This window comes from Emys orbicularis, chromosome 4, assembly GCF_028017835.1.
Source record: "Emys orbicularis isolate rEmyOrb1 chromosome 4, rEmyOrb1.hap1, whole genome shotgun sequence".
Classification (NCBI taxonomy): Eukaryota; Metazoa; Chordata; order Testudines; family Emydidae; genus Emys; species Emys orbicularis.
In genome coordinates this window covers 110,829,075-110,851,553 of record NC_088686.1, presented here as the reverse complement: position 1 = coordinate 110,851,553, position 22,479 = coordinate 110,829,075, and the positions used below count along the sequence as shown (strand labels likewise).

The 22,479-nt window shown below is 46.4% G+C and overlaps 1 protein-coding gene across 2 annotated transcripts in view; it reads left to right on the top strand.

The window, feature by feature from the left end:
• Nucleotides 1-22,479, top strand: part of HRAS (HRas proto-oncogene, GTPase) — an 83,624-nt gene that overhangs the window by 34,585 nt on the left and 26,560 nt on the right. Inside the window, exon 2 of one of the 2 annotated variants that reach the window (XM_065404537.1) lies at nt 6,053-6,122. The gene's annotated coding sequence lies outside the window, so the exon portion shown is untranslated. Of the gene's footprint in view, nt 1-6,052; nt 6,123-17,225; nt 17,272-22,479 lie in introns of those variants that run through there. The other variant, XM_065404538.1, reaches the window with a different exon arrangement.

Below are 22,479 nucleotides of genomic sequence, written 5' to 3'. Positions count from 1 at the left end.
GCCAAACCCTGCATGTCATCGCTGCAGCATGTTCCTCAGGAGGCTGTGGGTGGGGGGAAACCCATCTTTGTTGACCATGCAGATTTATAGGCAGATGCTGGAGACTGGCTGGGGTAATAGAATGATCCTCTTTCTTGCAATGCTCTTGTCTCCTGTATAACTGACCAGAGCAATTGACAAGGAGGTCAGTCTTGTGGTTAAAACCAGGGCTTGGGTAATCAGAAATCCCCAGTTCTGCCATAGGCTTCCTTTGCGAACTTGGACAAGTCACTTAGCCTCTCTACCTCAGTTCCCCATCTATAAAATGGGGATAATACCTTTGTCCATTTATAAGCTCTTTTGGGGTGGAGACTATCCCTTTATGTACGTGGTGTCTACCCCAATGGGATTTCAGTCTCGATGGAGATGCTACAGTAACACAAATCATAAACAAATGAACAAATGAAGGGGTCTGGGTCGTCTTGTTATGTTGATGTCACTACACCTGATGATGCAGAGAGCAGAAATCGGACCACTTAAATTGGAATCGTCATGAAGTGTCCCCATGCCCGTCACTACAAAACCAAGCGGGATATCCATCCCGTTTCAGTGCCAGCAGATCTCTGTAAGTCTAGGAGCAGGCAGCCACACTGACAGTGGTTCAGGTCTGCTGAGAATTCTGAAGGTGAATTAAAGGGAAGAGGGCAAGCCGGCCTGGTAATGAGAGACGGATTCTTTGCTCTGTCCAAGCACCATTTCAATCCCAGAACAAGCTCCACAGTAGTAGAAGTAAGAATACTTTATGCTTCTATAGCACCTTATATTAGAATATCTTGAAGAACTCAGCAGATGTTAATTGAGCCTCCCAAGACCCTTGTGGTTGGCTATTTTACAGATGGGGAAACAGAAAGAGAGGTTATGGGGTGAGATTTTCAAAAGCATTCTGCATTGGCCTAACTCTGCTTTCACCTAAATCCATGGTAAAGCTCTCATTGACTTCAGTGCAGGGTGGATAGATTTTAAATTGGAGATTTAAATCAGCAAGCAGGAAACCTCGATTTAAATAATTGATTTTAATCTTCTTGGTGGTTTTTTTTTTTTTTTTTTACTTTGTAGTTATTTTATTAAGAGAGGTTGATTCTCAATGGTAGGTGTAATTTGGTGATACTTTTTGCTAAGCTGGAGGGAATACACTATATCAATGGTTCTCAAACTTTTTTTTTCGCGGACCACTTGAAAATTGCTGAGTCTCAGTGGACCGCTTAATGCTCTTTCCAAATGTTGTTTGTACCATTAGCTAACTATTGTAAAGTGCTTTGGATAAAAGCACTGTATAAAAAACAAACTTAATAATAATTAACGTTTTTTTGTTCTACAAATAAAAGCATGCAACTCATATTTTAATATCCGTAGTCTTACCTTTCTAATGTGATGGATGTGCCCTCTCCCCCCTGCCACGGCAGCCCCCGAGCTGGGGCTGAGAAAGGGGGGGTCTCTCCCCCGCCACAGCACCCACGGAGCTGAGGCTGGGAAGGAGGGCCGTCTCTCTCCGGCAGCCGCAGCCCTGGAGCTGGGGAAAGTCACCTCATTCTCTGGCCGCCGCAGCCCTGCATGTCCCAAATTCCACTCACCCCCTCTTCTCACCCCACTGCTCCCTCCCACCTACCCCTTATTTCCCCCAAGGCCACCACCTCACCTTACATGTGCGTCTTCTCAAGGGCCAGGCACCTAATTAGTGGAGCCACGCCTGTGCGGCTCCACTAATTAGGTGGGTGGCCCTTCATTCTCTTGTGTGCGGCTGCCCAGGTGTGCACCTTAGAGGGAGCTGTCTGCAGACCACCTGAATGGAGCTCGCGGACCACTGGTGGTCTATGGACCGCAGTTTGAGAACTTCTGTACTATATCTATACACATTTATTTAAGCAATTATCTAGCTTAAGATAATTTTATTCAGATTCTTTTTAATTTTTATTATGTTAGATAATGGTGAATGATGCATTTCGTATTTAATAAGTTATGTTTTTATTTGTGTCCAAGCTGCATTTGGAGATAATTATACTGATTTCCTTTGTAAAGTGCTTTGAGATCTATGGCTGAAAAGTGCACTCTAAGAGCAAGGTGCCATTATTACGTCATATTTGGTTGGATATTAGAATTCAGTTTTAAACTTCAAAAACCAACATTTTAAAATTGTTTTTTATTAGTTAAATAAATCTACCTTAAATGTGCTGGATCTATAAAGGAAAAAATTATCCAACCATGTTTTGTATTTAAAACTGACATATTAAACAAAAGTATTCTCTGTATTTAGTGAACTGTGTGCAACCAGAAAGGAGCAATGCTGGTATCAAAGTGAGGAAAAAGGGACAACGTTCATCAGCAGGCAGCCTCTAGTGTTGATTTCAACACCTGGGAACTGGAGGGGGAAAAACCTGCTATGACTGCAAGTCATAAAAAAGACCCTATTAAGTTAATTATCTAGTCAATAAGCAATATATCGCTCACCGTTTTCTGACTTACTAAAAATGTACAGTTAATAAGAATCAAAACTTTAAGCTATATAATTGTGTCAATAAATGTGTATAGTTAGTGTCCCCTCCGAGGTGGCAAAAAGATGTACCAAATTTAGCATAAAGGCTCTATTGAGTTGTAAATCAACATGATTCAATGGTTATATCTGCTATTGAGAGTGCACCTTTTTTAAAGACAATAACTGAAGTAGAAATGGAAAAATTGATTTAAAATCAGTGATTTAAATTGAGGCTTTCCGTTTGGTTTAAATTATGATTTAAATCAGTCTGTCCTATGAGCTAGTCATTGAACTGCACTAGTTTCATCAACTGAAATGAAGAAAATATTCTCTCTGTACCTGCGGAAGAGGCTACTGCTGTCAAAAGCTGGTTTAGCACTTCTGCAGTCTCAGGTTCCAGGTGCTTAGCCAGTGACTTCCACCAGTTTGGTATTCTGAATTTCTTTAAAACTTAGCAAACGTACTGCTTGAATATTTGTCTTAATTTAATTGAAATGATTTGAATGGATGATAGTAAGTTTAGGCCTTAACATAGGTTGCCATAATTTCAAATTTAAATAAATTAAATAGGTTAATTTATAAAAAGACTGATTTAAACGAAAACAGATTTATTTATTAATTGATTTTTATCCACCCTGCTTCGGTGAGCATGTACTTAGACCAACACTGAGAGCCTCCAAAAATCCAGTTGTTTGATTTACCCAGGACTACAAAGTGAGGCTGCGGTATATCTGGGAACAGCACTTGGGAGTCTCCTGACTCCCAGTCTTGTGCCTTAACCTTAAACCCACTCTTCCTTCCCCTTTCGATCAAACGCTTGCTGGGGGTGGCCTCTCAGTAGTGCGCACACACTGAGTCAGTGGTATCCGTCCAGGACGAATTAGCATTAATTGGCTCCCTGGGCAGTGCTCTGAGCTGCATGAGCATGGAGATTTAATTGCCTCCTGACCTCTAGTAGTGGTCCCCCCAGCCCGGTGTTGCTGCTGGCAGGCGTGGCCGTGGGGAGGAGCTTACGCTGCTGCTGTGCCTGTTTTGACATAGCCAGACAGAAGACTCAGGGATGTCAGTCTGGCACCTTTCACCAACACGAACACTGTAGAGGTGACTGGGAGCCCTGGAGCCTGTGGACTCTAATGTCCCTTCCAGGCACTCTGCCCCGTCTCTCCTACTCTGTGCAGCATTACACAGGAAGGAGACCCTTCAGTGCATCCCTGGGCTGTTCCAGACAGCTCCTCGCCCATCTCTTTCCCTGCTTTGCACTTAGTGATGGAGTAGCTGTCTTCTCTTCCCATCCCAATCCCGGCGTTCCGCGTTAATTCACAGCACCTGTCAGTGCAGGGCAGAGAGGCCAGCGTGAGCATGTGGGGGGTGAAAAAGGGATTTGTTTAGCAATCCCACTCAGCCTGTAAATCAGCAGCGGGCATGGGATCAGCTGCTACATAATAACTGATGCATATTCATGTTTGCTAGCTGCAGCAGAGTCATTCAGCTGGGGGATCCTTGTGTCCCTGTGTTAATAACGTACCCCAATGGGAAGGAGGGAGGGAAAGGGGGGATCCCAGCGGCAGGTGCCTGACTGCTTGTCTTTATCTCCTCTCCCAGCTGCCCATCCTTCCTCAGCGTCCTGAGATGGGGGCACCATGGTTCGCTTGCTTTTCATCTGCATTTTCCCAAGCCTTTGAGCGCACTGGGGCTGCAAGGGAGATTTTGTTGTTTGCTGCTCTAAATCACTCCTGCAATACTTCCATCCTCCCTCGCTTCCCTGTTGAGCTAATAACCAAGGATGTACACCAGCGACTAAATAAAAACAGACAGATCCACCTACTTGGCTTCGAGTTGCTAAATGAGCCTGGTGGTGATAGTGTGGAAGGGATTTGATTGTGTCAGTTAGACGACTTATTAAAAAAAAAAAAAGTCTATGACAGCGTCTAGAATTTGACACACAATATGAGAGCTGCCCCCTCGCATCTCTGCCAGTGCACTCGTTCCTGGTTTCTCCTATTGCCCCGCTGCCAACACATAAATCTGCATCATAATCCTGACCTGTGGCGCTCCCTGATACCCCCTGCCTCTCCCACCATCAGCTCTGACAGCGCCTCTCCAGCCGCGGCTGTCTCAGTCCAGGGCCTCTCTTGAATGGAGAGGTTGCTGTGGTGCTATTTTTTTCCTAGATGGCCCATTAGAGATTGAGATGAGACCCCTCTGGTCCTGACTCATTTCCTCTTGTGGCCCAACCCCAGAACTTGAACTGTGGTCTCCAGAGAGAGAAGCCTAGTGTACCTAAGGGTATTTCCAGGTCTCCCAAATCCTACTCCAGTGCCCTATCCACTAGGCCACTCTGGTGTAAAAGAATGTGCAAGACCCTGTATTGTTGAGAGGGACACAATTTACTTCCCAGTAACTCCTCCCACAGACTGCCACAGCCAGCAATCCCAATTGCACTTCTTCCACTTTACGCCAGTGGTACTCCACTATCTCTAGGGATTTGTATCGCCCTCATCACTGTAGTATCCGAGCTTCTATAACACCCTTATAGCAGGGGTTGCAAGTAACCAGATGTGGGCCAAACCGTGTTACCCAATTTTGAGAGGCAGTGCGGCCCTGTGGATATGGGACTTAGAACACTAGTCCCAGCTCTGGCAACTGACCTGCTGTATGACCTTCTTTGGCAAGTCACTTCACCTCCTTGTCTCTTTCCCTTCCCATCCTTTGTCTAGTCTGTTTAGCCTGTAAGCTCTTCAAGGTAGGGACTGCGTGTGGTGCCTTGCACAGTTGGGCCTTCTCAGTTTGGGCTTCTAGAAGCAGCTATAATACAAATAATTAATAATGATAAGTAGGCTTGGAAGGATTAGTTTTTTTTTTTATTGGTATATGTCGGTAAACGTCGATATCCAACCAAACCAAATCAACAAATATTTCCACCGATAAGCAAAATAAGGAAAATGTTGCTGGAGAACTTATTAGTCAAAATCCAGTGATTTAGACTTTTGAATTAGGCTGATTACAAACGGACTAGCGAATGGATAGTAAAAACAGGTATGATTTGTTGCTTTAAGGGTATTTATTTTGTATATTTTGACACGTGATGTTGACAATTTGTGTTGTAACGATTTATAATGTTTTAACTTTTTGAATCTCAGCGTCGATTACTAAATAATTGACCCCCGCCCCCATATTTCCCATAACTCTGAAAATTTAAAATCGATAAAAATATAAAATCTTAAAAATAAACATTGAAATTATCCATGAAAATTATTTTAAAAAGTAAAATTTGAATGCTGCCAAGCCTAATTATAAATTGTGTTAAGAGAATCCTTGCCAGAAGCTGGGAATGAGCGACAAGGAATGGATCACTTGATGATTAGCTGTTCTGTTCATTCCCTCTGGGGCACCTGGCATTGGCCACTGTCGGAAGACAGGATACTGGGCTAGATGGGCCTTTGGTCTGACCCAGTATGGCTGTTCTTATGTTCTTAGTGCTACCCTCTCTACAAAACCAGACCTCATTGTCTTCTCTCACTCCTTCTCTGTGTTCTTTCTCAGGGGGAATTGAGCCATCCCCGACAACGAGGGGTCCACCACTTTCTACAGGGCCAGAGTGGCCATCAACAGGGTGAGTGGCGCATAGGGGGTTGGGGGATGAAACCATCTTCACACTGGGGGAAAGCGGTGTGCTGAGACACTCGCCTGAAATGCTTTTGCTTTGTTCCTGACCAACCATCCCCTTCTTCCTCCTTCCCCAAGCTCCATCCCTGTAGTTAGTTGTGTGGACCTTTCTGTCATGTTGGGAACAGAGGGATGTGGTACATGCTACATGAGTTGGTTTGTTCCTTAGGGGTAGATCTGGTCAAAATGTTTGGAGTAAAAAAATTTCCATCAAAAAGTGGCCTCTTGATCCATTTTTTTAATCTAAATTTTTCATGGAAAAACAAAACATTTTTATGATGTTTCACAAAAAATGTAATTTAAAAAAAAGCGCTACTAAAATGGTTACCCAAACTGTTTGGTTGCAAAAACCCAGTGTCAATAACATTTTGGATAATGTTTTCAAATACAAATTTCAAAAATTAAAAAAAGGTTCCATTTAAAATGTCTCTCAATCAGAATGGCTGAGATGTTTTTCATTAAACTAATTTTTCATTTTCCGACCAGCTCTTATTTACAAGTTTGAATGAAGAGAACACAGATGAAAGTCTTTTCCATGGAGACTGGATGCCTGTCTGGGAGATATGCTGTAGTCAAGTACAAGTGCTCAATACAGGGGTAACTGGAGGAAATTTGTGGCCAGTGCCTATGTTCCTTCTAATCTTTTATGTCCATGTGTGGAATGAATTTTGTTATGTGCACCAATATGGAGGTGATGTGTGGCAGGGGTGGGGCCGAGGGGTTTGGTGTGTGGGAGGGGGCTCAGGAATGGGACAGAGGGTTGGTGTGTGGGCGGGAGAGGGCTGGGGGTGCAGGCTCTGGGATGGGGCTGGGGATGAGGGGTTTGGGGTGCAGGCTGCTTCGGGGCTGCGGTGGGGAGAGAGGACTCCCCAAGCCCCCTCTCGCCACAGCAGCCCAGGGCCAGGGGAGAGTTCCACAAGTTGACTGTGCGCTGTGTGAAGAAGAACTTCCTTTTATTTGTTTTAGGAAGTTCTTCTTCACACAGCGCACAGTCAACTTGTGGAACTCCTTGCCTGAGGTGGTTGTGAAGGCTAGGACTATAACAGTGTTTAAAAGAGAACTGGATAAATTCATGGAGGTTAAGTCCATTAATGGCTATTAGCCACGATGGGTAAGGAATGGTGTTCCTAGCCTCTGTTTGTCAGAGGGTGGAGATGGATGGCGAGAGAGATCACTTGATCATTACCTGTTAGGGTCACTCCCTCTGGGGCACCTGGCATTGGCCACTGTCGGTAGACAGAATACTGGGCTAGATGGAGCTTTGGTCTGACCCAGTACGGCCGTTCTTATGTTCTTATTACCTCTCCCCACCTGCGTGGCCCTTGATAGCCTGCTGCGTGGCCACGCAGCTTAGAGGGAACTTAGGCCAGTGCTATACAGGGGTCAGATTAGCTGTTTGTAATGGTCCTTTCTGGCCTTTTAAATATACGTTTGTCACAGTTTTTATTGAAAACGCTATCCCAACCATTATTGAAACTGAGTTTTCACACCTGAAAAGGTTTTCTATAATGCTTTTAATCCATTTTTTAATGAAAAGACTCCGTGTTTAGTTGTGAACCCAGTAGTCATAGGGGTTCCCTGGGTGAGGAAGCCAGAAAGCAAACTCTCAACCCGATTTAGCCATTTAACAAACCTGTGCTGTAATACCAAGTGGCACGTTTCCTGGTGATGCATTTAGTGGCACGTAGAACAGACTAATGGCTGCTGAGTATGGAGCTCAGTTTTTATTCTCTGATACTCAGGAACACTCTACAGTCATCCTGGAACGATCTGCAATCTTTCCGTGCAGATGCTTGTTCTTTGCCCCTAGGTTGGCTGTGTAATGCTGCTTTGTTTGATGCCTATTAGCTCAGGTTAGAAGATGACCTAAATCCTTCTGCAGTAAAGGCCTGCATGAATGGGAGCTCACTGTTTATATTAACCCCCCCCCCCCCCCCCCCAGCCTGAAAATCAGTTTGCTTATTGAAATATCTCCATCTTCTCTGCTGTCTGCCATGTGCCAGCTGGTGGATCTTTGTGGTATCACTCGAGAGCAGCAGGGACTGTGCCCTGGCTTGTCACTCAGGTGGGATAGGCCCCAGTGTGTGGTTTCAGGGTAGATTGTGATTGCAGGTGCCTGAAGTGTGAGTATTAATGCAGTTGTTCTGGAACCTCTTCCTTCAACACCTGCACGGTGCGGATATCTCCGATGTGCTGTCTGTGACCTACACAAAGCAGGTGAAGTCCTGTTAGTTGCTTCTGTGTACAGGTCAGGTCAGTTCAGTTCCCTCTTCAGCTCTTGTTGCCGCACCTTATTGGTGCTTTGGTGCACCCATGCCCTGCCTGCTTGTAACATCCACCCTTGTTCCCCTTATGATGCTGCTGTGATTTGACTGGAATAATTGGAGAGCAGGGCCCCTTCTTGGAGCCAGCCTTACATTCCATCTCCGTGATTTGCTTTCCCATTAGAAGTGTCTCGGGGGGGAGCTCCTGCCCTACAGGGAGGTTGTCTGCTCCGATGAGAGGAACACAAAGACCCAGCATTAAACAAACGGTCGTTCCAGCCAGAACCTATAAATGGGGCCTTTCACCAAGCAGTTTTTGGGGCAAACTGCATTCGCAGCATGGCCTAGTGGCTAGGACACACGACAGAGTGAGGAGACCTGGATTCAATTCGAAGCTCTGCTGCTGACTCGCTCTAAGACATTGAGGGAGACGGTTGGTTGCTCTGCCTCGATTTGCCCGTCTTTACGGGGAGTTAAGGATGGAATTGCCATACTGACAGTGGCCAGCACCAGATGCATCAGAGGAAGATGCAAGAAACCCAACAGGGGACAGTTTTGGAATAACCTCCTTCAAGGAGGATGTTTCTTCTCAACCTCCATCAGTTAGTGGCTGGCTTCCGCCCTGAAGCAGGAGAATTTATATCCCTGTTAACACTGATACCTGCTGTAACTGGAGATGTTCTGGTGAGCCAGATAAATGTCTGCTCATAGTTTATGTTCTGTTCAGAAAGGGCTAAAAAGTGATTAATAGGTGTTTAATAAACAGGCACTCACTTGTTATAGATTGTTACCGAGTCCAAGAGGTTAATAGCCTGTTTATAACTATAGCTTACAATAATCTACATTATCTTCTAGCAATGTGCTTATAACCTTCTATGACATGCCCACTCCTGTCTGTAACATGCTTAGAGCATCTACAAACCATTTGCTACATAAGAGCTAGATTTTATTATTATTATTTTTTATTAACCAATTTATAAATGGAACCTTAATAGTAAGTATGACTAAAAGTCTAATCCTCTCTTGAATTCTCCTAAACGCTTGGCCTCAGTGGCTGTGTGAAATGAGTAATTCATTAGTGTTCTCAAAGCGCTTTGAGATCCTCAGACAGAAGTAGCTACTCTTTGGGCATGTAAAGTATTGTTAAGCTTTGTAGTTGGGAGATGGAGCTATTGTTCTGAATCATCTGCTTGGCCCTGATGGGCAGAAAGGGCAGGCGAAAGCTGAGGGGGTGTTGAAGCACCTTCCTGTAGCCTGGATCTGAGCAGTGAAAGCTTTCTCTCCTCCTCTTCCTCATATGATGCAGCAGCAGAACCCTTAGGACTTATCTACACAAGAAAGTTGCCCCCCATTCATTTTAAGAGGTGAATTTAAACCTCATTTAGAGTTATGCTGTGACTTAAAGCAATGCTTAGGCTTGAAATTAGACGAAGGTTTCTAACCGTCAGAGGGGTGAAATTTTGGAACAGCCTTCCGAGGGAAACGGTGGGGGCGAAAGACCTCTCTGGCTTCAAGATTAGGCTTGATAAGTTTATGGAGGGAATGGTTTGATGGGATAACGTGATTTTAGTCAATTAGGCATTAACGTGCCATCGCGGGTAAAATGAGGGTCCGGCTGGAGAATCTTGCCCGCATGCTCGGGGTTCTGCTGATCGCCATATTTGGGGTCGGGAAGGAATTTTCCTCCAGGGTAGATTGGCAGAGGCCCTGGAGGTTTTTCGCCTTCCTCCGCAGCATAGGGCAGGGGTCGCAGGCTGGAAGATTCTGTTGTGGGTGGGTCAGCTTTTGTGGCCTGCATCATGCGGGAGGTCAGACCAGATGACCATATTGGTCCCTTCTGACCTTAAAGTCTATGAGTCTATAAATGGGGAGATTCTTGTTTTGGTTTAAACAAGGTTTATTTCAGTTTATTTTAAATTGATTAGAAATGGGTTTAAAATAAATTGCTATAAGAGTGTCCACAAAGGGGATTGCACTGGTTTAACTAAATGGTTTTAAATGAGATTGAATTTAAACTGGTGCTACTTTCTTGTAAAGACAGGGCCTTAGAGAGGAAGGGCTGTAGTCCGAGTGATACCCCCATTTTAGATAGACTGCAGCCTCAACAGCTGCCTTAGCCTTTCAGAACCTTGCCAGCCACCCTTTGCTCACAACCTGCCCAGCCCTCAGTACCTTAGAGACACCCATTCCTTCTCTGCATCCCATCGCTTCCTACCTTCCCATCCACAAATACCCAGCATGTTATTAGTGCTAATTCCACTCCAGCTTAGTTCTTTACATCTGTAAGTCTCTAGGCACTTCACAAAAGCGGGTATGTAGCATTGTCTCCATTTTAGAGATGGGGGAAACTGAGACACAGGAAGGTGAAGGGCTTTGCCTAAGGTCAGATGGCAGGTCATTAGCAGAGCCAGGTCTCCTGAGTTCTAGACCAGTGCCCTATCCACTGGACCAGACTGTCTCCTACTTCCCCAGCCTGTCTCATGGCTCCTATGCCTAAGCCGCCAGGCACCTCAACACCATAATCGAGGCACCCGTGAATGCATTGTTCTTTCTTGTGGGCAGAGCCACGTAATAATGAACAGGACACCATTGTAAACAAGGTGCATCTCTTCCCTGGAGGAGCAGCTGCTACTAAAAATCATAACTGACTGGGTGCTGGTTGGAAGGTTGAAATATACATGTGTTCCTGCAGGGGGGAAAGTGCCACATCCTAAGTCTTTGGTTATTTTAAATGGCTAGTCCTGCCTGCTGCCTCTGCGCCTGTGTTCCTCGAGAATGATATTGGCTGTCTCCCATGTGGTTGGGATGTTAAGCCATTGTGTTTGGTTTCAGGAAAGGGGAGCGTTTGTCAGCTGTGGGGCTTCTCCCTAGCAGTTCAGCAAACTGATGAAAACCTTTTCCCCACTCTGTGCCCAGCCCTTCCCCTGACTTTGGTTTTGGCTCTTCAATCCCTTCCCTGCTTTGCTGGCAGCTCTACCTTCAGGGAGGGGGCTCCATCTTGGCTCTAGATGTTATTTAAAGACCAGCTGTTTGCCTGGCTTATTGGCAAGACCAACCCTCTGCAGAGAACACAGTGGGCCAACATTCTTTGATTCAGGACATGGGGATGGAAGGACTTGACACAGGTCCCTCTGACTTTGGTGCATTCCTCACTGACCCCATCAAAGTCACAATTGGGACCCTGAGACACGGATGTCTGAAAACATTGATTACCCAGACGAATCTTGCATTTCTTTAAAAGTCATGTATAGGGGTTGCTGGACAGCATTTGACCTTTGGGCCAATGAGTCCAGTATCCCACTGAGGAAAACAAACCCCGCGTTGCACTTGGCCTATTGAACAATGCTGCAGGTGCGGAGGGGAAAAGGCTTTCTGCCCTGCTACAGGAATATTTCATAGACAATGACTGGATCCATCCACCTTTCTATCCCACTCATAGGTATGAATATGCTGAAGGAAATAAAGAACAGACCCTGCGTAACTTTGAGGAGGATGCAAAAGAAAGATAGGAAGAATAGTAAGAGGCCAGTGTTGCTCCATTAGGAGCTGTTTAAGGAGCTGAAAATCAAACAAGAATTCTACAAAAAAAGTGGTAACGTGGACAAATTGCTGAGGAGGAGTCTAAAAGAATAGCACAAGGACGCAGGGATGAAATCAGAAAGGCTAAGGCACAAAATGAGTTATATCTAGCAAGGGACTGAAAAGGCAATAAGCAGAGATTCTATAAATACATTAGGAGCTGGAGAAGGATGACAGAAAGTGTAGGTCCCCTACTTAGTGGAAAATGAGCTATAATAACTGATGACATCAAGAAGGCTGAGGTGTTTAATGCCTATTTTGCTTAAGTCTTCACTAAAAAGGTTAGTGGTGACCTGATACTTAACACAATTAATATTAACAAGGGGTAAGGAATGCTAGGCAAAATAGGGGAAGAACAGGTTAAAGAATATTTAGATAAGTTAGATGTATTCAAGTCATGAGGGCCTGATGAAATTCACCCTGGGGTACTTAAGGAAATACCTGAAGCAATCTTGGAACTGTTAGCATTTATCTTTGAGAACTCATGGAGGACACGTGAGATATCACGGTACCTATCTAAACATAGTACCTATCTTTAAAAAGGGGAACAAGGAGCCCCCCCAGGGAACTGTGACCAGTCATCTTAACTTCAATACAAAGATACAGGAACAAATTATTGAAGCATTTTGTAGGCACCTAGAGGGTAATAGGTAATAGCCAGTGTGGATTTGTCAAGAACAAATCTTGCCAAATCAACCTAATTTCCTGCTTTGACAGGGTTACTGACTAGTGGATGATGGAAACAGTAGATGTAATACATCTTGATTTTTAATAAGGTTTTTGACACAGTATCACATGACCTCCTCATAAGTAAACTAAGGAAATGTGGTCTAGGTCGGTGGCTCTCAGCCTTTCCAGACTACTGTACCCATTTCAGGAGTCTGATTTGTCTTGCGTACCCCCAAGTTTCACCTCACTTAAAACTACTTGCTTACAAAATCAGACACAAAAGTGCCCCAGCACACTGTTGCTGAAAAATTGCTGACTTCTTCATTTTAAACTTATAATTATAAAATAAATCAATTGGAATATAAATATTATACTTGCCTTTCAGTGTATAGTATGTCATTGTATGAAATTTTACTTTGTACTGACTTCGCTAGGGCTTTTTATGTAGCCTGTTGTAAAACTAGACAAATATCTAGAAGAGTTGATGTACCCCCAGGAAGACCTCTGTGTATCCCCATGGGCATGCATACCCCTGGTGGAGAACTGCTGGTCTAGGTGAAATTATTATAATCTAGAATGAATGCCCAAGTGGTTGAAAGGCTGTACTCAAAAAAGTAGTCTTGGTCCTCTGTCAAATAGGGAGGACATAGCTAGTGGGGTCTGTCCTGGACCTGGTACTAGTTGATATTTTCATTATTGCCTTGGCTAATGGAGTGGAGAGAGTGCTTATAAAATGGGCAGATGACATGAAGCTGGCAGGGGTTGCTAGCACTTTGGAGGCCAGGATTAGAATTCAAAACAAGCTTGATAAATTGGAGAATTGGTATGAAATCAACAAGATGAAATTCAAAAAAGAAAAGTGCAGAGTACTACACCTAGGAAGGAAAAATGCACAACTACAAAATGGGGAATAAATGGCTAGGCAGTAGTCCTGCTGAAAAAGGATCTGGATTACAAACGCAATGAGTCAACAATGTGATGCAGCTGTGAAAAAGGCGAATATTCTGAGGTGTATTGACAGGAGTGTTGTATGTAAGACACGGGGGGTAATTGTTCCACTCTACTCAGCACTGGTGATGATTCAGCTGGAGTTCTGGGCACCATACTTTGAGAGAGAGGTGGACAAATTGGAGAGAATCCAAAGGAGACCAACAAAAGTGATTAAAGGTTTAGAAAACCTAACCTATGAGGAAAGGTTTAAAAAAACAAAAAAAACCCAACAACCTGGGCATGTATTGTCCTGAGAAAAGAAGAGTGAGGGGAAGACCTGGTAAGTCGTCTTTATAACCACCCTTAACATTAACAGAAGAAGGTGATCAATTGTTCTCCATTTCCACTGAAGGTAGGACAAGAAGCAATGGGCTTAATCTGCAGCAAGGGAGACTTAGGTTAGATATTAGGAAAAACTTTCTAACTATCAGGGTAGTTAAGCTCTGGAATAGGCTTCCAGGGGAGGTTGTGGAATCCCCATCATTGGAGGTTTGTAAGAACAGGTTGCATAACCACCTGTCAGGATGGTCTAGGTTTACTTGGTCCTGAATCAATGCACAGGGATGGACTAGATGACCTCACTGGTCCCTTCCAGCCCTGCAGGTCTATGATTCTGTGCTCTCCTGAGTATATTTAGAATCTAGCAAACCAAAAATTGTTGTTAGTATTGCTATCGTGCCTAGAGGCCCCAACTGAGATTGCGGCCTCCGCTGTGCTAGGTGCTGTACATATGCGTAAGTCAGAGACAGTCCCTGGAGAGCTCAGGTCTGAACAGACAAGACAAAGGGACAGGGAAGGGGAAAGTGACTTGCCCAAGGTCACCCAGCAGGTCGGTGGCAGAGCTGGAAATAGTACCCAGGTCTCCTGATTGCTTTATGCTCTGTGACTTGCACTGTGCCTTGTAATGAAGCCTTGTGAAGTGGTGGCTCTGGCTGACCCAGTCTGTGTGGGATGGCTGGGCTAGCTGGATATCTCCCCGTTAGAGTCTTCCCCATGCTCTGGGTACTGATTCAGTGGTTCCCAGTCACTGGTAGTTTTGGCCTGGGTTTGTGACGGGCTCTCCGCTCTCCCCTCCCTACCTTAATGATCAGCCCCTTGGCTGGACTTTGGTGCATGGTCGCTGCCCACCCCCTGTTCAGCTATGCACTTTCTAGTCCACATTGGAGCCCGGTCTGGAGCAGGCCAAGTCCCATAGGTGGGGGGAGTGAATACATGCATTTGAATAGGGGTGGAGGGCACAACCAAGGTCTGATAAACTGGAACGGTTGCCTGTGTGATAAACAGATGAAGGTTTAAAGGGGCAAGCTATCTGCACTCCTTCCCCAACATAATCCTCTTATTTTGAAGAAGAGTGTAGGCTGGGTAAGCCCACCCGAGACCTGGGGCAGAGAGCTCCCTTCTCATGGTCCCTGTGTGTGGCTGGCAGATGTTTCTTGTTTCCTGAAGCCGTGCTGCTCCTACTGCCTGGGAAACCCACGGAGGCGGGGGAGGATCTGCGGGCTACTGGACTGGGAGCGGCTGCTGCCAGGCGGAAGCGCTTAGTTAGGTTTTCCTAGACAGCTTTGAATGGGAGCCAGCAGCCCTCTCGCTACGGGAGAAAATCCACGAGGTCAGGAAATCCAGCAGCAGCTCCAGATCCGTGCTGAGGCTGTCTGCTTGGCACTGCTGATCCCATCCGTTCTTTCCACCTCTCTCCCCAAACAATAACCTCCAATGGCTTTTGACTCAGTATCTTGCTTGGCTTCTGAGGTACATCATTTGGCATCATTCTGAGGTCTCTGCATGCAGGATGTTAGTTAGGTGATGAGGGCAGAGAGGGTTAGTGACTCGAATTACAAGCATTTGGGCTCTGGCTTTTCCGACTCTGCCATGCATGCTCCCCAGCATCCAGCATGGAACAGAGAAGTGGAGATTTTAGTGTTTTTTTTCTATTTTCTTTGCTTTAAATTCACCCGTGTTTGAGAGCTACAAACTTCTCTCTTCCTCTTCCAGAGATTATTTTTTTAAGGTCAGAAAGGACCCCTGTGACCATCTAGTCTGAACTCCTGCAGAACCGGCCCTAGAATTTTCCATCCAGCGAGTCCTGCACCGAGGGCAGGAACTGGTGGTAACTGTTACCACTCGAGCAAGTGACTGCTTTCCTTCCCTGCCCCCTTTTTTTTGACAGCCAAGAACCCTTCTTCATAAGGACACGTCTTTGCAGGCAGCCCTCATCTGGTGTTGGGGTCTCGGTGGGTGCCAAGGGGCTAGCTAGCTAGCAGTCTGTAATCTGTGCACACACCGGCTAGTCTGTTTTTCTGCTCTGCCCACAGTATAGCTGCAATCTCCATGGGTGGATACGCTGTTACATACAGCATGAGCACTGCAGCAGCATGTGCGCTTACTAGACATAGGGCAAGATGGGGATAAATAGAAACTGGCCGTCCCTAAAAGAAATGTGGCTGCAGCAGCATCCCATAAAACCCAGCCTGCTGTGGCCTATAGGCCTGCTGTAACCTCTGGCAGCTGCAGGACAGTGCCTTCTGCTGCTTAATAATTAATGGGAAAGTTCCCCATCTGCTTTGTGAACAGAACAACTTGGGTACTATGATAGAAACTACTTTATTCCTCCTCCCTCCTCACTCCTCTCCAACCCCCCAGAGAGTTCCCCTCCCAGAGGGTTGTGGGCTATCAGGAAGCACTCAGCACCCCATCTTGTATTGGTACAGTGACCCTGCTAAACATGACCTACAAGGGGGGAAATAAATTGGGCTTATGTCTTTTTCCTTATGGTGATGGCCCTCTGAAAGGTTTTGTTTAAAAAGGAGCCTGCTTGTTTCATTCCTTGAGACACCCAGGTCGTGTGGACCCTGGGAGACTCCATGGCGATTGGAAGGCTAATTAAATGATGACCTCACTGGAGAAGAGACTGAAAGCTGAGCAGAGAAGGGATTTTTATGCCTTGTCTGTATCAGGCTCTTGTTCTGATTGCAGTGACGAGTGGCCTGAAAATGATGTAGCTGCACGTGGGAAAACCCCATGTGTCAGACTCCATTTGCATCTCATGCTTTCCTTGTGTAAAGCTTAGGGTTTGCACTACTGCACCTATGTCAGTGACTGCCAGAGCACTCGTGGTTGGAATTGGGACAAATTCCCAATGTCGACAAGGCCTCAGTCACTTGTTTAAAAAATTCTTTGGTTTTTAATACCTTTATCTCCAATGTAGAATAAACTATTTGGAGAAAAGAGGTCTCTGTTAAAGAGTCAATTAAGGTGAGAGAGCTCACAACACACAACCTCTGAGAGGCCCAGAAGTTCCTCCAATTCTACCAATCTCAACACTCCTGATATTTTTAAAGTAAAAAAGCAAGCAGAAATCTTGGTTTTGTTTTTTAAATTACTTTGCAGGCTTTCTCCATAAAAGTGGAGGAAGGGCAAAAGCCCACTGTTTGACATATGCGTTGCAGGTAGTCTTTAATGGACCAGTAAGGAGAGGTGTCTGTCCAATTGTTTTCTGGAATTTGGAAGGTGCCTAGGAGGAGACTGCAAGTGAGAACAGCAGAGGTGCTGGCACCTGGTGAACATAGAAGTTGGCACCGAGCACACCAGTGCCTGGTATGTATATGTACTGTTAGCAGTCTGAATAAATATGATTGGATTGGTGTGTAACCGATGGTGTGCCACGTAAGGGAAGATCACAGTTGATCTGAAGGGGTATTCTAGAAGAGGTCTACACACGTTTGCAAACAACTCAACTCCCTGTGTGGACACTCTCGTTTTTGATTTGAGTGGCTTATTTTATTTTTACTTAAACCTGTTCCTAATTGAACTCTTAGATTAAACTGAAATGAGTGTCCACACAGCTTTTTGCACTAGTTTAGCGAAACTGGTTTAAAATCACACCTTTAGATAAGCACATGCCACTCTGTGTGTAGATAAGCTCTTGGAGCACATTTTACATTAAAACTGATTAATACTGTGGGAGGGCCCTCAAAATCCAATCCCCTCTTTACTGGGGGATTATTGAAAAGAGCTAGATCGTAATTTTAGTATTAGAATTTGGTATGTAGCTGCCTGCCGCCAAGCAATGGCACCATGGAAATCTCTCCTCCCCTCTTGTGCCATTCCTATGGCTGTTAGATTATTTCCAGGGGAATACGAACACTACTATCTTGACAGCCTCCCGTTTGGTCCTGCAGTGTTTGTAAGTACTTCTCCCCTCCTGATGCCACTGGGAAGCCATTTTCCAAGCCTGTGGTGGCAGATGGCTCTTTTCCATTGCAGATGGCTCCAAAATTGGAAGTGATCTACACGGTGCACCTCAGACTTTTTACCCCACCCTTTCTGCATGCACAGCAGGGATCATGTCAAAAGTGGGAACCTATTCTAGACTGACTCCCTGTGCCACTAACCTACAGCATGTATAGCTCATTAGCATGCATATGTCCAACCCAAAGTGTCAGTCCTCTTGCTCCCATCACATACGTGATAGGCTGTTGTCTGCCTAGGAGACACACGGGCATTTGTTTGACTTCCCGTTGCATACTGACGTGGGGCCATGTTGACATGGTGAAGGCACAATCTGGAATGAGTCCACTGGTTTCAGTCGAGTTACTGGTGTGAATCTGGATTGCAACAGAGAGCAGGATTTGACCATGGAATCACCATCTTCTGCCCACAGTTTTCCCATACCACCTGTGCTGTGTTCCTCCCAACTTCCTGCAAAGAGGGTGCATTTAGGATGAAGACTGTTGGATGACTTGGGGAGAGGGAGGCTTCCTTGAATGTTGATTTAATACAGTAACTCCTCACTTAACGTTGTAGTTACGTTCCTGAAAAATGCAACTTTAAGCGAAACAACGTTAAGCGACTCCAATTTCCCCATAAGAATTAATGTAAATGGGGGGGTTAGGTTCCAGGGAAATTTTTTTCACCAGACAAAAGACTATATTTTGTGTGTGTGTGTGTGTGTGTATAATTTATATATATAATATGCATGCACACACACACAGTATAAGTTTTAAACAAACAATTTAATACTGGTACACAGCGATGATGATTGTGAAGCTTGGTTGAGGTGGTGAAGTCAGAGGGTGGGATATTTCCCAGGGAATGCCTTACTGCTAAATGATGAACTAGCAAACTAGCCCCGGGGGCCGCAGGAGTGTGTTGGCCCCTTCCGTGAGTGGCGTGGGGCCGGGGTAGGCAGGGAACCTGCCTTAGTGGCAGCCACGCTGCACCGCTGACTGGGAGCTGCCACAGGTAAGTGCTGCCCGGTGGGAGGCTGCACCCCAGCCCTGAGCCCCCCTCATGGAGCCAGCACCCTGAAACCTCTCCTGCACCCCGAACCCTCTCCTGCGCCCCAGCCCTGGTCTCCCTCCCAGAGCCAGCACCCCATCCCCTTCTGTGCCCCAACCCTGACCTCCCTCACAGAGCCAGCACCTTGTACCCCGTCCTGCACCACAACCCCCTGCCCCAGCCCAGAGCCCCCTTCTGCACCCAAACTTCCTCCCAGAGCCCACACTCCTTCCTGCACCCCAACACTCTGCCCCAGGTTGGAGCCCCCTCCTGCACCCAAACTCCCTCCCAGAGCTTGCACTCCTCACCCCCTCCTGCACCTCAACCCCCTGCCCTAGGCTCAGCCCAGAGCCCCCTCCCACACTGTGAACCCCAGCCCAGAGCCCGCACCCCAACCCCCTACCCCAGCCCGGTGAAAGTGAGTGAGGGTGGGGGAGAGGGAGTGACTGAGAGAGTGGGGGATGGAGTGAGTGGGATGGGGCTTTGGGGAAGGGAAGGGGAGGGGCCTCGGGGAAGGGGCAGAGTTAGATCCTGGGTTGCCCTTAAATTCAAAAAGTGATCTTGAGTGTAAAAAGGTTGGAGACCACTGGTTTAAAGCTTGCTCAATGCACAGGTCAGTCTGTTCTCAACAGTGGCAAAGTCCTTCTCCTGTGATGTGATGCATAGATCACTGGTGTATATAAAATGTCTCATATTGCTCTGTATGGGCTGGTCATTGGTATCTATGTTGAAGAGGATTGGTGCTAACACACTGCCCTGTGGGAGGCCATTTTGTTGTCTCCTGTGGCTCTGTTTCTTGCACAGTTCTCTGTGCAGCGCTGAGGGGCCTGGGCAGAGCAATGGAAGGGGCAGGGCTGGAGGAGCAGGAGGTGCAATGGCTCAGTGCTGAGGGGCATGGGCAGGGCTGGGGGGGCAGGAGGTGCGGTGGCTCAGTGCGGAGGGTATGGGCAGGGCTGGGGGGCAGGAGGTGCGGTGGCTCAGGGCTGAGGGGCACGGAGGGGGGGGGCTGTGGAGGGAGCGGCAGGTCTAGAATGAGGCTTTCTTTTAAATGTATAAAACACTCTCATCCAACAGACTCCAAGTGCACGCACGCGCGCGCGCACACAGTGTGCAAAGTGTTACTGAGGACGACAAACTATAAATGAGCTCTCACTTAGCACAAAACCTAGCTGTCCCTCCCCACCCCACCACACGCACACAAGCAAAAGCCTGAGCGAATATGCAGCCTTGAAGCTTAGCAGACTCTGGCTGTGGGCCAGCATGGGAAGTGAATACCAGAGGCCAAGGCCTGAGCGAGCACGAGGCCTCCAACGCCAGGATCTGTAAATCCAGGGACTTGTCCCAGTAGATCATCACTGTCCTGACTGCTCACAGGATCTTGGGAGTTGCAGCCCGAGATTGAGGGGCACCCTGGTCTAGCATTGCAGGGGGAAGGCCTGCTTGGTAACAGTGTCCATGCCGCCTGGCTCCTCTCCAGGAGCACTAGGTTTGATGGCAGAGCTTTAAAAACAAACAAGGAAGCTTGAGTGGCTAGTTCAGTTTGTGTGGGAGCCAGCGAGTGCCTTGCTGTTCCAAAGAGAGAGACAGTGAGCTGGGGGGAGACGGGCTTGGGGATTGGCTGGCGTTACGGTTCACTGATCCCTGACCCTGGGCTGACTTCTGGCAGGTGGTAGCCGTAGTCTGATGGGGGTGGATTGCCATTTAAACGGTCAGGGTTTTGTAATCTTCCTCTTGTACGTGCTGAGTCAGAGTTCCTCTTTCACAGTGGAATTGGGACAAAAATAAAGTGTGTGTGTGTGTGTGTGTGTGTGTGTGTGTGTGTGTGTGTAAATAAAAGGTGCACTTCCCTGCCCACTGCTGGTAATGGCAGTGCAGGTTTTTGCTCAATACTGACTTCTGCCAGCACCTTTCACATTGCTAATAAGTCAGACTGGCTGCAGCTGAGGAGACGAATGCATAATGTACGCTCAATTCCTTGGGAAAATTAATGAGCCTTTTTGAAGTATCGTCCCCAGCTCAGGAGGACAGAGGAGATGGGGGGGGGGGGGGTTGTGGGGTTGGGCCCTGCTTCCTTGCTGTTGCTCCTCAAACAAGGCTTCAAGTAGCCAATATAGCAATAGGGGCTTATTAGCTTAGGTGGCTAGCACAGGGGTTCTTAGACTTTTGTACTGGTGACCCCTTTCACATACCAAGTCTCTGAGTGCGACCCCCCCCATACATTAAAAACACTCTTTTATATATTTAACACTATTATAAATGCTGGAGGTGAAGTGGGCTTTGGGGTGGAGGCTGACCGCTCGCGACCCCCCATGTAATAACCACGTGACCCCCGAGGGGTCCCGATCCCCAGTTTGAGAACCCCTGGGCTAGCAGGTAACATTGGTGCCTTGCCCTCTGACGTGTGAACCTGTTGCAGAAGGCTGTAAGTGTGAAGTGCCAATTCTGAAGATGGTGGCATATAGCCAAAAAGCTTGTTTAAAAAAAAAATTGTTAGTGCTGCCTAGTGATTAGTGCAGGGGCTGGGAGTCAGGACTCCTGGGTTCTACTCCCAGCTGTGCTGTTAATATTAACAACATAGTCTCTGATTTTAACCAAGTCATTTAGGCCAAGATTTTCAAACTTGACTAGTGATTTTGGGCACCCAACTTGAGACCTCTCTAAAAGGGCCTGATTTTCGTAGGGCAGGTACTCAGCACTATCTGAGAATCAGGTCCTTTAAATTGGGCAAGTTAGGTGCCAGTTTTGTCTTTAATCTCTCTATCCCTCAGCTTCCCCATCTGTAAAACGATGCCTTACCTGACCGCTCAATCCGTGAATGTAGGCAGTCGCATTGAGAGCATCAGATGGCGCATGCTGTAGAAGTGCACAATGTTCGGTTTAGGATAGAATTTGTGAATGGGTTTTAATTCAGATTGTTTTTTCTGATTATTTGAAGTGACTTCTGTTATTGATGACGGATGCTAGATAATAGGTCTTACCACTGAAGTTCTCTATTTTAGATGACTTCTCCCCCCCGCTTTCCAGTTTTAGGCAAAGTTCACATATTTTTAAGCAAGATGAATTCAGATTTAAATGTGAATGAATTTGCATTCAAATAGCAATCTGATCATAAACGCAGAATAAAGCCAGTCGACCTCCAAAGGCAGAGCGCTGTGTGACAGAAGGAAAAAGGTATGAATTCAGATAGTGTGAACCAGTGGATTCTAACCCGCCCCAGGGAGTTTGGCAGACAGTCACAAGGGTGAGCTGGCCCTCCAACAAAGCCCCAAATCCCACAGCCCCCAAAGGTACTCAGCCATGGCCAGGTAGGCTGGGATGACCTGACCACCACAGACATGCTGTGGGGAGAAAAGGAGGCCAGAGGGGCTGCAGTAGTACTTAGCAAAGGGGTGTATCTGTATTCGGGTTATCATCATCTATGCCCAGTCTTTAGTTCCATTTCACCATATGTTCTCTTACATCTCAGGTAAGTTCGGAGTTTCCTAGGGAGGCATTTCTGAGCCTGTGCCCAACTCTCCCGAAACT